An 11,443-nucleotide genomic window follows, 5' to 3' on the forward strand; every position below is an offset into this window, starting at 1 on the left:
AAATATAATTATTCCCAATAATTTAAGTCGACTTAAGCTATACTAATTCATAACTGCATATACCCAAGCACTCCAAGTACTAAGTACAGCGTGTTAGTACTAGAAGGCAATTCCAAAAATTCATTTGATTATTTTGGTTTGGTGTTGCTTATTTTTATTTTGCCCATGAATGTATGTACGTCGATTGAAGACGCTGTCGGCATCTGTCAACATTGCAAATTCTTAGAGTGCAATGAAACGCATATAAACCAAGCAAGTACTTGCGAAACGCGACAGACACACCACCGACTCCAATGGTGGATGCGTGCTTAACAGAAATTGGGGAACGTTTGTTGTTGCACTTTATATATGCACACAATTTGCTTTTCCTTTTTCCATTAAAAAGTGTTTCTTTGTCTGCGGTGGCTAGCTGGTGTCCCGTTTGGTTGCCTGCAGCTTTGCCGCGGGCGCCTTTTGTTTCGCATACACGAAGTGCAACCGCGGTGTGTGTCGGGCATTTGACGCATTTTTACACCAGCCTCAACGTCGGTGGCGCTACTTTTGCCGCGAAGTCTATGGAGGTTGTATTTATAAAGCCCAAACATGCACGGCAGGCAGCTTCTTTGTTCTGATCGTTAGCCACTTGGAATGCGAAACAAAACCAAATAAGCAAATTGTCATCGCCCAGAAGGGAGTGAATGTGGCGCAATAATTGCTTTTGCTGGTGGCCATCTTTAGTGTGGAGGTTATCAACACCGGAGAAGTTTTGCTTTTTTTTGGATTGTCCAGCTTAACTATCGAATTTATATTTATATAATACCTTATAAAGTAATATAAGACCTTATAAAGTATATTAGAGGTGTGATAGATCAAAGCTGAGTCGATTTAACCGTGTCCGCCTGTCTGACCGTCTGCTTTTGAAGTATCGACCTGTAATATTGTTCTTTTCTCCCCAGAAAGCTGCTCAGCTGTCGGAACGACCCTTGTCGGATCACTATAGCATGTAGAAACTGTACGATCGGGGTCAGGTTCTTCTCTTAATTGTGACGGGTATTACAGTGTGTTTAATTTGTCTTTAATTACATTACAACCCAATTATAATGATTATTATCATATATTTGGAGCTAATCCAGGAGGATGGAGTCTTGTGTAGAAATTTACGAAAGTGAGGAAAGTTCTCCGATTGGCATTCACTTGGAAGTGGCCAGAAACGATTCTTTTACATATGGCTCAACCAACTCATGACTTCCGGTCTTAGGCCAAGTACCTTCTGGGTAGCCAAAGAACGTCCGTTTGAAGGCGAGCTAAAGTAAGAAGGCGAACCATGCACTTTTAGGACGCGCCAAGTAAAAAATGCTCCAAATGAAAATGAAGCAACAGCCTCGGAACAACCCTCCTTTTGATGACGACTATAACAAAAGCATTTAGGATAATGACTTAAGGGCATACACCTTGAATGTTCGATCCTTTAATTGGGATGGTGACGCTGGTTGATAAAAATAGGTGGGCTGACATCACTGCCGTCCAAGAAGTGCGATGTACGGGAAAATTGCTGGGACTAGTAGGTTATTGTGCCATTTAACATGGTGGCCATATATGGAGCTCAAGTGGCATTCATGGTGAGAGAGAGACTCCGTCGCCGAATCCTGGAATTCCCCCCAGTGAATGAACGTCTAGCACCAACCCACATGAAAGCGAAGTTATCCAATATATAATATTTGCTTGATTGGCGCCCACGCCTCGACGGAACAGAAGGACGAAGTGACCAAAGATGCCTTCTTTGAGGACTTGGAACGCACCTACCACCACAACGGCAAAATCGTGCTTGGTGACTTTAACGCCAGCGTGGACAAAGAACGTAACTTTGGCACAACTGTCGGTCGGCCTTTACCATGACATCAACATTCCCAAACGGTTTGAGGCTGATCAGAGATCGATTTAAAATAAGTCCATTTCATAATAATTTCAAACGAAAGTACAAAGAAGTCGCTTATCTAAACTAAATAACTAACAGAATAATTAGAGTAAAAGTGAATACGTTAGTATTACCATAATATTGGAAAAGCGTTTCTTAAAAAATCAACTGAAATTGAGAACACTCATTGGATATAAGTCTGCGTCAATTTTGGATACGTATCTACGACTTTTGTTTAAACGAACGCATATTGTCGATTTCCTAAGCTCTTACAATTTTATTCAACTAATATTACTTTAAGTCCTTTTTCGGTCTTGATAACCCTGCAAACATCGTTAGAGTTTGCTAGATGATGTTCAGAACCACCACCACAGCTGTAAAAGAATTTCAGTATTTTAGTAAGATTTTGAAATCATAAAATTGAATTGTGATTAGATTCATCAAAGAAAAACAAGGTTATTTTCAGAGATCTCAAAGCAATTGAAGCAAGTCAAATATTTTATCTCACTAAGAAACTCCACCAGTGAAATCTCTCTAAAGAAATGTGTAACTCTCGACTCACTAGACACCAAGAGCATAAAACGCCGTTCCGACTTTGACTGGATTGGGTAGATTTGACGTTTCGCAACTGGAAATATTGGAAAGGCCAGATCAAAAACCTACCAAAAAACGTATGCAATATAAGAGAGTGGATATGCTTTTGCGATTTGGCTATATTTTTGCAACTTATGAGGGAATTTATGGCTAGCTTTTGATCTAATTTCCATTTCAGAGAATAATTGAAGATATTTGTTTCTATAAGTTTTAACGAAAAATGTGCTTGTTTGGACTAACACTAACAGAAAATACAACATATTTAATATAAAACTTGAGAATTTCATTCTCTCTTTTAACAAGAAGCAATGTGTAAGGACTTGTACTACGCCGCCAATTATTCATTATAACTATTTTCGTTTTCAATTTATTGAAATAATAGAGCAAAATAGCTTAGGCATAGCAAACACACATACGGTATATATAGTATATAACATTGTCATGTTGCATTTCCAGTGTCTTCTTATTGCGGCAAATGACAGCCATTACTTGCATGCAATTTGGAGCGCCGCCAAGTGTCCTCATGGAGGCAGTGCACCAACATTGTGGCGGCTTGCCTATTACGGCTTGTTAAAAGCGCCTCAGCAACCAACTGCAAACACAATACGCCAAGTCACTGGTCGTTGGTTATTTATTTATTCTGTCGCTGTGACAGCATGTCCTGATTCGGCCAGCCATTTGTGTTATCCTTACATTTTACATTGCTTGTCTTTTGCTTTGCTTTTATGGATTTTAAACGGCAAAGCACTGGCTGTGCTACGGCATGGCACTTCGATTATTATCATATTTTATTTATCTTTTGGTGCAGTTTTCATGAAAACATGCCACTTCGTGTTGAAAAATCCTTTTAAAAATTATTACAGCCACTGCGCGTTTCACACACACACCCCCACAATACATATGCATACACATCAGCAGCATGCATGCATAAGTGTGTGAGTGCTTTTGTGTGCCTTGTGGAGCGCTCATGCATGTCCGTTCTCTGCGCTTGTGGCTACAAGGCAGTGTGCCACGTCGTGCTGCAAGGACATGCGCTGCAATAACCGCTGCAGTGCCTAGGCTGCTGTTGTTGTGGCTGTCTTGCTGTCACAGCGCTGGCTGATGGAGCCTTTGTGAAGCAGAGGCATGCATTCGGTGCTCCACTGAGCTAGCGCTCATTAAATATTTTGCACATCCTTTTCTGAATTTATTAATGGCGTTTTCCATATAAAAATCCGTTGGGAGGCAAATGGAGGTGAACATGCAATTTTAGCGAGGACTTTTACCTAGACTTTGCGCACGGAAGTGTTCAAGGACCGTTTGCGGTGTGAGTGTTGAGTTGGGTACTGAAATGTGTTGCTTACGGGAATAAATGCGCTTAATTTTTTCAATTTTTGTTTGTTTTTAAGCAAAACATATACAAATTCACGTATGATTCACAAAGTTTATTGTGCTATTTAAGAAGAACTTTTAGAAAATAAACCGTTAGAGTAGAATAATTTGTTTGGAGTGTATGCTGCAAATAAAAGATTCTTAATTAGCATATTCTACTTTTATTTGAGATGAGCTTATATTTTAGGCAACTTTTACCAAGAACCGACGGCGGAATAATGTTACTTTCGTGCTCTCTGTAAAAGACATATATGAACTAGGAGAAAAAATGTAAAGGAAACTATGTTCGTTCGGAGCCGAGCACTCAACGCTCTTGTAAATCATAACAATGGCAGTAATGTGAAATATTGGAAACAATTTATAATACAGTTTTGAAGTAAGTAAGTTTTTATAGAAAAAACAAGCCTACGAGTGGTGCAAAGCCTTCAAAGACGGTCGAGAGATGGTTGAAGACATGACTCGTTCTCGACGACCTTTGACTTTTTCATTTGATGAAAATAATAAAAAGTGAATGATATGGTTATTGAAAATCGTCAGGCAAGTGTTAGAGAGTTGGCAAGAGAGCTCAACAGCTCTCTTTTCAAAAAGGGTACCAAATTTAAACGCTATGAATAATATTGATCCGCCGCTGTATTCACCAGATTTAGCTCCAGGTGGCTTTTTCTTCTTCTCCGAACTGACGTTGCCGCTCTGTGGAACGCGTAAAAAAGAGTATAACATTTGGTATTCTCACTTTGAGGGCGACAAAATAAATATTGACAAATAATTAAATATTTTGCGTTACATTCTTTCTTCATCAAGAAACTGCCCATTTGTCGGAACGATCGATATCGGACTACTATATCATGCAGTTGCTATACAAACTGAACCTTCGGAATGAACTGCTTATTAGAGAAACTTGTTTTATTTGACGAAATATCTTAACCAAATTTGAAATGGGTTATTGTCCAAGGCAATGATGCAATCTCCGAAGAAATGTTTCACTGAACGATCAAAACAAAGTTCTTATAAGAATACTTTGATGTCTGTGAAGGGTATTATAACGGGTAATTCAAGTAGAGGTATTATTTTCAATTATTATTGGATAATATCCGACCGAATAGACCGCGTCTAGCAGTAGCCAAAGCTGAGAAGACCGTGGAGAGTTGCCTCGACGCCGTTCGCAGCCACTCGGACTGACGTAGGGAACGATGCCGATGAGACCGTAACCATCAATAGCGACTATTATAGCGCCATCATAACCGACTATTTGATGAATGAAATTGAACCTCATGATCTCGGTGACATTTGGTTTCAACAAAAACGCGTCATTTCTCACACATCGCATCGGTGAGCAGATAATTTCACGTTTTGGGACGGATCGAGATGATTCAATATCGAGTGATATCACAGTGTCCGACTTTTTTATGTGAGAATATTTAAAGTCTAAAGTCTATACGGCCAATCATCTTAGCTCTTGGAGCAAAAAATTACGCGTTTTAATTACCAGTTACAAGTCTAAAAGCTCGAACGAGTCATCGAAAATTGGACTCAACGGATGAACCATCTGATTCGTAGCCGCTTCCAATATTTGAAAGAGATAATAATAGAAGATAACCAAATCAAATACCAAAGAATGTTCTTTCGAATGATAATAAACATTCCCAATTAAAGCTAAAGCTCCAGAGTTTTTTCTTTGAAAAGAGGGAACCTGGAAATAGATCACCCTTTACTTACTAAAGTGTACACAAAAGAAACATTTTAATTTCTGTTTTGCGAACTTTGAACAGTGGTTAACAAAGCTGATTGACATTTGTATTACTGCAAAAGTTCACAGAGATTCATATGTGCTCTCCACTCTCATACATTCATATGCTTATGTCAAAACATACATACATACATATGTAACCCATTTCCATTTCATTCATTCATACAAACTTTTGCGCACACTGCCATTTCATTGTTAAAGTTTATTTTCTAGTTTTTCCAGCAAAGTTGAAAATTTTCGTAAGTTACAACAACACTAAGAACAACAAAATACCGCAATAAAATTGAGAAAAGACACGAAGCTACAAATCTTGAGAAGCGCTGCCTTCCCATTTTTATGACCTTCCCGCACGTTGTGAGTGACATCAAAGAGTTGCACTGAAATCCAGCAGAACATGTGGCAACCACACGCTGCACATCTTTAAAGCCACGCAAACCATTAGAAAAGAAGAGATTTGCTTTGTTTATGGCCACCACCAGCACCAGCGGCACCACCGACACCGAGCCGCGCGGTTGAACTCAAACACGCCTACCTCTGTGAACATATTGTTTTTGGCACATTTATGATTGCTCCCCGATTGTTTGTGGAGGGAGGGCGTTGAGGTATGTCGAAGCGGCGAATATTAAGTAAACTTTGCGCTTAACCCAATATTTACTCAACGCAGTGCAGCTTTACTTTTCACCAAATCGATGGCAGCGCCGACGGCAACAGCAACAAGAGGAGTCCGGGGGGGATGGAGGTGTACCCGAAACGAACTACCAAAGCAAAATGCTACGCAACGTGTGAACATTTTTAGAAACTCCCCTAGCTCCGTCCATATAAGAGTTAAAACAAACACACGCACGCATATATCAGCTTAAGTATATACATATGTATGAATGTGTGTATTGCATTTATGCGCATTTCTGTTAAATAAACAGACGGTATTTTAATCGAAATTTGATGGATGCAATGTGCGGCGGCACAGAGACCAGCCGATAGTAGCTCCAAAAAGCCTTCGTTCACTACTCCCATTACCCCCTTTTTCAACAGCAACGTCGCTTTCTTATCTATAGACCGTGGAGTTGTTGCAGATGTTGAAATATTTGTTTCCGCTTGATTGGTGTCAGCGTGCTATATGTACGTACGTGTGTGCACAAGAGCAGCAAAAGTCGGTATGTGTTTGTATGTATACATGGAAATATGTGCAGACATAAAATGAGTAAAAGTGTTTTTTATTATGTTGTAAATGTGTTGTTAATTGCTTGCGTCAATAAGGCATCTGCTTTTGTCGGGTTTGCAAATTCCTCAGCGAGAAATGCAACGCTTTCAGTCACAATGCATTTAAATGCAAGATGTGCTTGATTTTGCTATATTCGTGGGCTAAAATAATAAATAACATGGACATAAGTTCGATAAAACCCATTGGTTACCAGTCCCACTAATCTTAAAAAAATAAAAAAAAAATTAACTACAGCAGAAAACTTATCTAAGTTCTCCTCTGTAAGCTAGACAAAATTTCTTGTGTCATTCTGAGCATCTCAACTTTGGTTCATTGGTGTGATTTGAAAACCACATCAGGCATTACAAGCAAATTTGTTGGAGAAGTTGGACTGAGCACCCAACTTTTACCCGATTTGACCTTTTTATGGTAGTAATACTAATTGAAATTGGTAAAATTTTACTTCCTAGCATATGGATAAGTAAGTAAAGTACACTTTTTCGTCGAAAACAAACTAAACTCTATAAGTCACTCATTATYCCCGTTCTGCTATATGGTGCAGAGGCATAGACGATAACAACGTCTGATGAGTCGACGTTAAGAGTTTTCGAAAGAAAGGTAGTAAACTTATGGTTCTTTGCCCATGGCAACGGTGAATACCGCAGCCGATGGAACGATGAGTTGTACGAGAAATATAACGACATTGATATACTTAGTTCAGCGAATTGAGAGACAGCGGCTATGCTTCGATTAGGCTGAATTTTTGCCCAAGATTTCCCCAAATTAAGGAGCTAAATTTAAAGTTCTTCTCTGCGATGCGATGGTTTTCTTTTAGTTTCTAAAGAGACATCGAAGAAAGGAAAGATCGGTTTGGACCAAAATGTTTTTTTTTTATACCTCTTTTCGATGTCTTCCATGCCGAGGTTGCAGCCATTAAGGTAGCAGTAGATTTACTGCTACGGAGAGCAGTCTCCTTCAGAGAAGTGACTCAGATAGCAGTGCGGTGATATTAGTTTTGAACTCACTAGCAGTGCGTTCCGGGCTGGTCAAAGAGTGCCTAACCTCGCTATCAATAACATCGAGTGTGTTTGTGATAAGACTGGTATGGCTTCTAGGGAACAGCGGAATCGCAGGAAACTGCAAAGCTTATGAGATAGCAAGAAAAGGCCACCTACCGCTATCGGTAGAATGTAAGCGGGTCGGTGCTCCGTATCTTCTTGTGTTCTACTATTAAATGGGCTTCGCGGAAGCTTAGCCAGCGCTGCGTCACAATCGAGATATGCGCTGTCGCTAAAGCCTTTTGACCCAAGATCGGTCGCAGGAGATCTAAGAATTCTTTGGTCTCAGTAAGGCTAGCCTCTCCCTAGTTTTGGGGCTTTTAACGGGCCATTGTCTTATTGGCTTCCATGCCTTAAGGCTGGCAGTCTTTCCTTCGAATATTGCATTCCAAATGCATGGGTTCCAAGAAAAAATAACAACAAGATGATAACGATAATAAAGTTTAATGCACCCTACCCACCAAAAAGGAAAATATTAATTTTTCCATGCAATTGCATACATACAAACACACACTCATAGGTGCAGCTCCCTTGCACGCATTAAATATGAATGAATACATAATAATTGAAAATTCGCCCCCACTGTCACTTATATAGTACAGTTGTGTGAGATTGCTTATTGCTCTGTGTCTTCAAATGTGTTTGGATTATAATTTATTTAATCAGTTTTAAGGCAGCAACAGCATGAAATCATGCAGGCAACTTGGAAAAGGAAAACACAGTACTCACTACAATAACAAAAGTTAATTTCTGTGAACCGGATGATGAGCGACGAGAGCAATGTACTCACACGCAACTGGCTCCCCGGACTTTTTGTCATACAAATGCATTATAAGTAGGGTGCAGATGAGTATAAATACTCGAATATATATGTATGTATATTATATATACTTATTTATATAAATGCTTAACGTATATCGCAATGCCTCCTGGAGAAAATAGCGCCCCCTACAGCAATGTCTCTTGGATCGAAACTAGTCTGTGCGGAAAGTGTGGTTACAATCACAAAATTTTGATATTTTGAAGTAAAATGGGTATTAATGTTTGAGTTTATACTATAGTTTACGGCTTCACAACCATCGGTAGTTCCTCTGCAATTTCTAGCTAGCGCGTCGATTTCTGAATTGAAAACGCTTCTTATAAAAGAATGCTATTTTTGTGGTAACCTAACAGGTACACTACAAACCACTACACTCGTCAGGGTTCAGGAGTCAGACGGAGACTGGGTTCGAACCAAATTTCGAAAAATAAATGCCAGAAACTATGTATGCTTGATCAACGGCTATAATCGCGTTAGTGGTGTCTACGCCAATAAAGAAGAAGAAGAAGAGCATAGCCAAGCCGAAAGAGAACTAAAATATAGCATTTCAGAATAGCGTTTGAGACCAGTTTTATGCTCCCATTATATGAGAATCCCACCATTTTTGCTGTGGGGTAAATATTTCCGAGCTCTTCTCGACGTGCAGTAAACATATTTATTTGTTGCAACTACTGTGGTGGCATATGACTTCACAAATAATGCGTTCACATAATTTTTTAGTGGAAAGGGCGCACTGCTTTTATGCGGCATTTATCAGCTCTCGGGGAGCTTAGGACTCCCAACAACAACACTGCAAGCAACAGTAAAATCGGGAACTGCGTATATATATGTATGTGTGCGTATGGCGAATAGCTGCGTAGAACGACAACCATTGCGACAATGCTCACATAAACGCCCCATTCATTGCACTGCAAAAACAACAACAGCAACAAAAACAACACAAAGCGCCACATGAGCAGGCAAAAGCAGAGAAGGGCAGTCAACAAAAACAACAGCAAAAAGTAATTACAAAAAGGCGACAACAACAACAAACGTATGCGGTCGTAAAAGCTGCGTTTAGTGCACATAAACAAACAGTGGCGGCAAATAAATTACGCTGACATCGCACTAATTGGCGTGGTGGGGAAGTGGCGACGCGGTGTGGCAGCCACAAACGACAGCGAGCAACACACATACTAACGCAACAAAGATGCTGCAGCTGCAACATCAACTTGTACCATAAAGTCACAGCGAGCAAATAAGTGTGTGTGTGTGTGTGGGTGAATTTGTGAACGAAACACAAATTGCTGGTGTGCACGGACGTGTCGCATGCAACGTGTGAGCCATGCATTAAAATGTGCCACATGCAGCTTCTTCGGCGCATAATCATTCATTGCCAAGTGCAGCGCAAGTTCGTATTGCCGCAAGCTGTTGGTTGCAAGGTGCATATTTTCGCCCTCTCGCCGTTACTCACATACACACACAATTATACCTATGTATATGTATGTGCATAAATGGTAAAATTTATGCATTGTCATTGTGTCTGCACGCAGACTTATCATTCGTTGCATTGAATCGAAAGTAAAAGTTGCAAACCTACACATACTCGGTAATGTCAGTCGGCATAATTAAATTCTGTGCGATTCTATTGTTCGCGGAAAATTAAAAGTTCATTAAAATTAATGAAAACCTTTATTGTTTCTTATTTTGGTTCACATTGTGAGCGCATTAAGCTGAAATTGATAAAAGTGAAACTCAGCTTTTTGCATAGGTGATTGCCTTGAAGGCACGCGGCTGAGATTTTTTTTACTCATTACTTAAAGGAAGCAAGAAAAACGTTAGTTTCGATAGTAATGAACCTTTAATATGCTACGCAGGTGCGTTTATTATAATATAAAAGTGTATAAAGATATTTTTATATTGATAGTGGTCCGATCTGAACAATATGGTTGGAGGAAGATCCCTCGTCAAATAGACGAGAGACTAGTTAGCGTATATACAGACAGGCGAACATGACAAAATCGACTCAGCTCTCCAAGTTGTTGATTTATATACTTTATAGGGCCTTCGACGTTGACTTCTGTTACTTACTCTTAAAAACTTGTTGGTTTTCTGTAATACTATATAGTCTGCTAGACCCTTAGTTTGGAATATTGTGTACAAGTTTATGAGACAGAGCCTTAACATTAAGGGATATGAGAAAAGTTATGAGGTGAATTAATAGCATGATCGTTTATGATCGCTTCGGAATGATTCGGAAAAACCTAAACAATTAAAGTAAGAGACAAAAAATAATATGACATGCAACCAAATCTGAAAAATCATAAGACTGAATATTAAATGAGGAAACTATTTAGAGTCATATGGCATATTTAACAAATTTGCTGCCTCATAATAGATTTTTAATTAATATAGAGGGTTTCAATACGGCACTACAAAAGTAAACCGTTAGGGCCAGCAAGTGACGTCATATTTTTCCCGCTATTTTGAAATTTCTCTTCGGTAAGGTTTGGCACTTCATCATGGAAAGATAAACGATCCAACAACGTGTCGAAGATATTAAAATTTACAAACGAAATTCGGAGTCAGTGGAGTCAACTTTAAGACCCATAAAATAACTTATGCTCGCTGCGATGTTTCAAATTACATTGTCAATGGAGGAAATTAAACTTATAAAACAACAAGTAAGGAAGGGCTAAGTTCGGGTGTCACCGAACATTTTATACTCTCGCATGATAAAGTGATAATCGAGATTACAGGCGTGGTTGTGAACCGATTT

General features: G+C 39.3%; 1 protein-coding gene across 2 annotated transcripts in view; it reads right to left on the reverse strand.

Annotated features, from left to right (window-relative positions):
- LOC108975917 (GAS2-like protein pickled eggs) overlaps window positions 1–11,443 on the reverse strand; it is a 136,719-nt gene that overhangs the window by 62,651 nt on the left and 62,625 nt on the right. The window lies entirely within an intron of this gene.

This window comes from Bactrocera latifrons, unplaced genomic scaffold (genome assembly GCF_001853355.1).
Source record: "Bactrocera latifrons isolate USDA-ARS-PBARC rearing strain unplaced genomic scaffold, ASM185335v1 scaffold_7, whole genome shotgun sequence".
Taxonomy (NCBI): Eukaryota; Metazoa; Arthropoda; class Insecta; order Diptera; family Tephritidae; genus Bactrocera; species Bactrocera latifrons.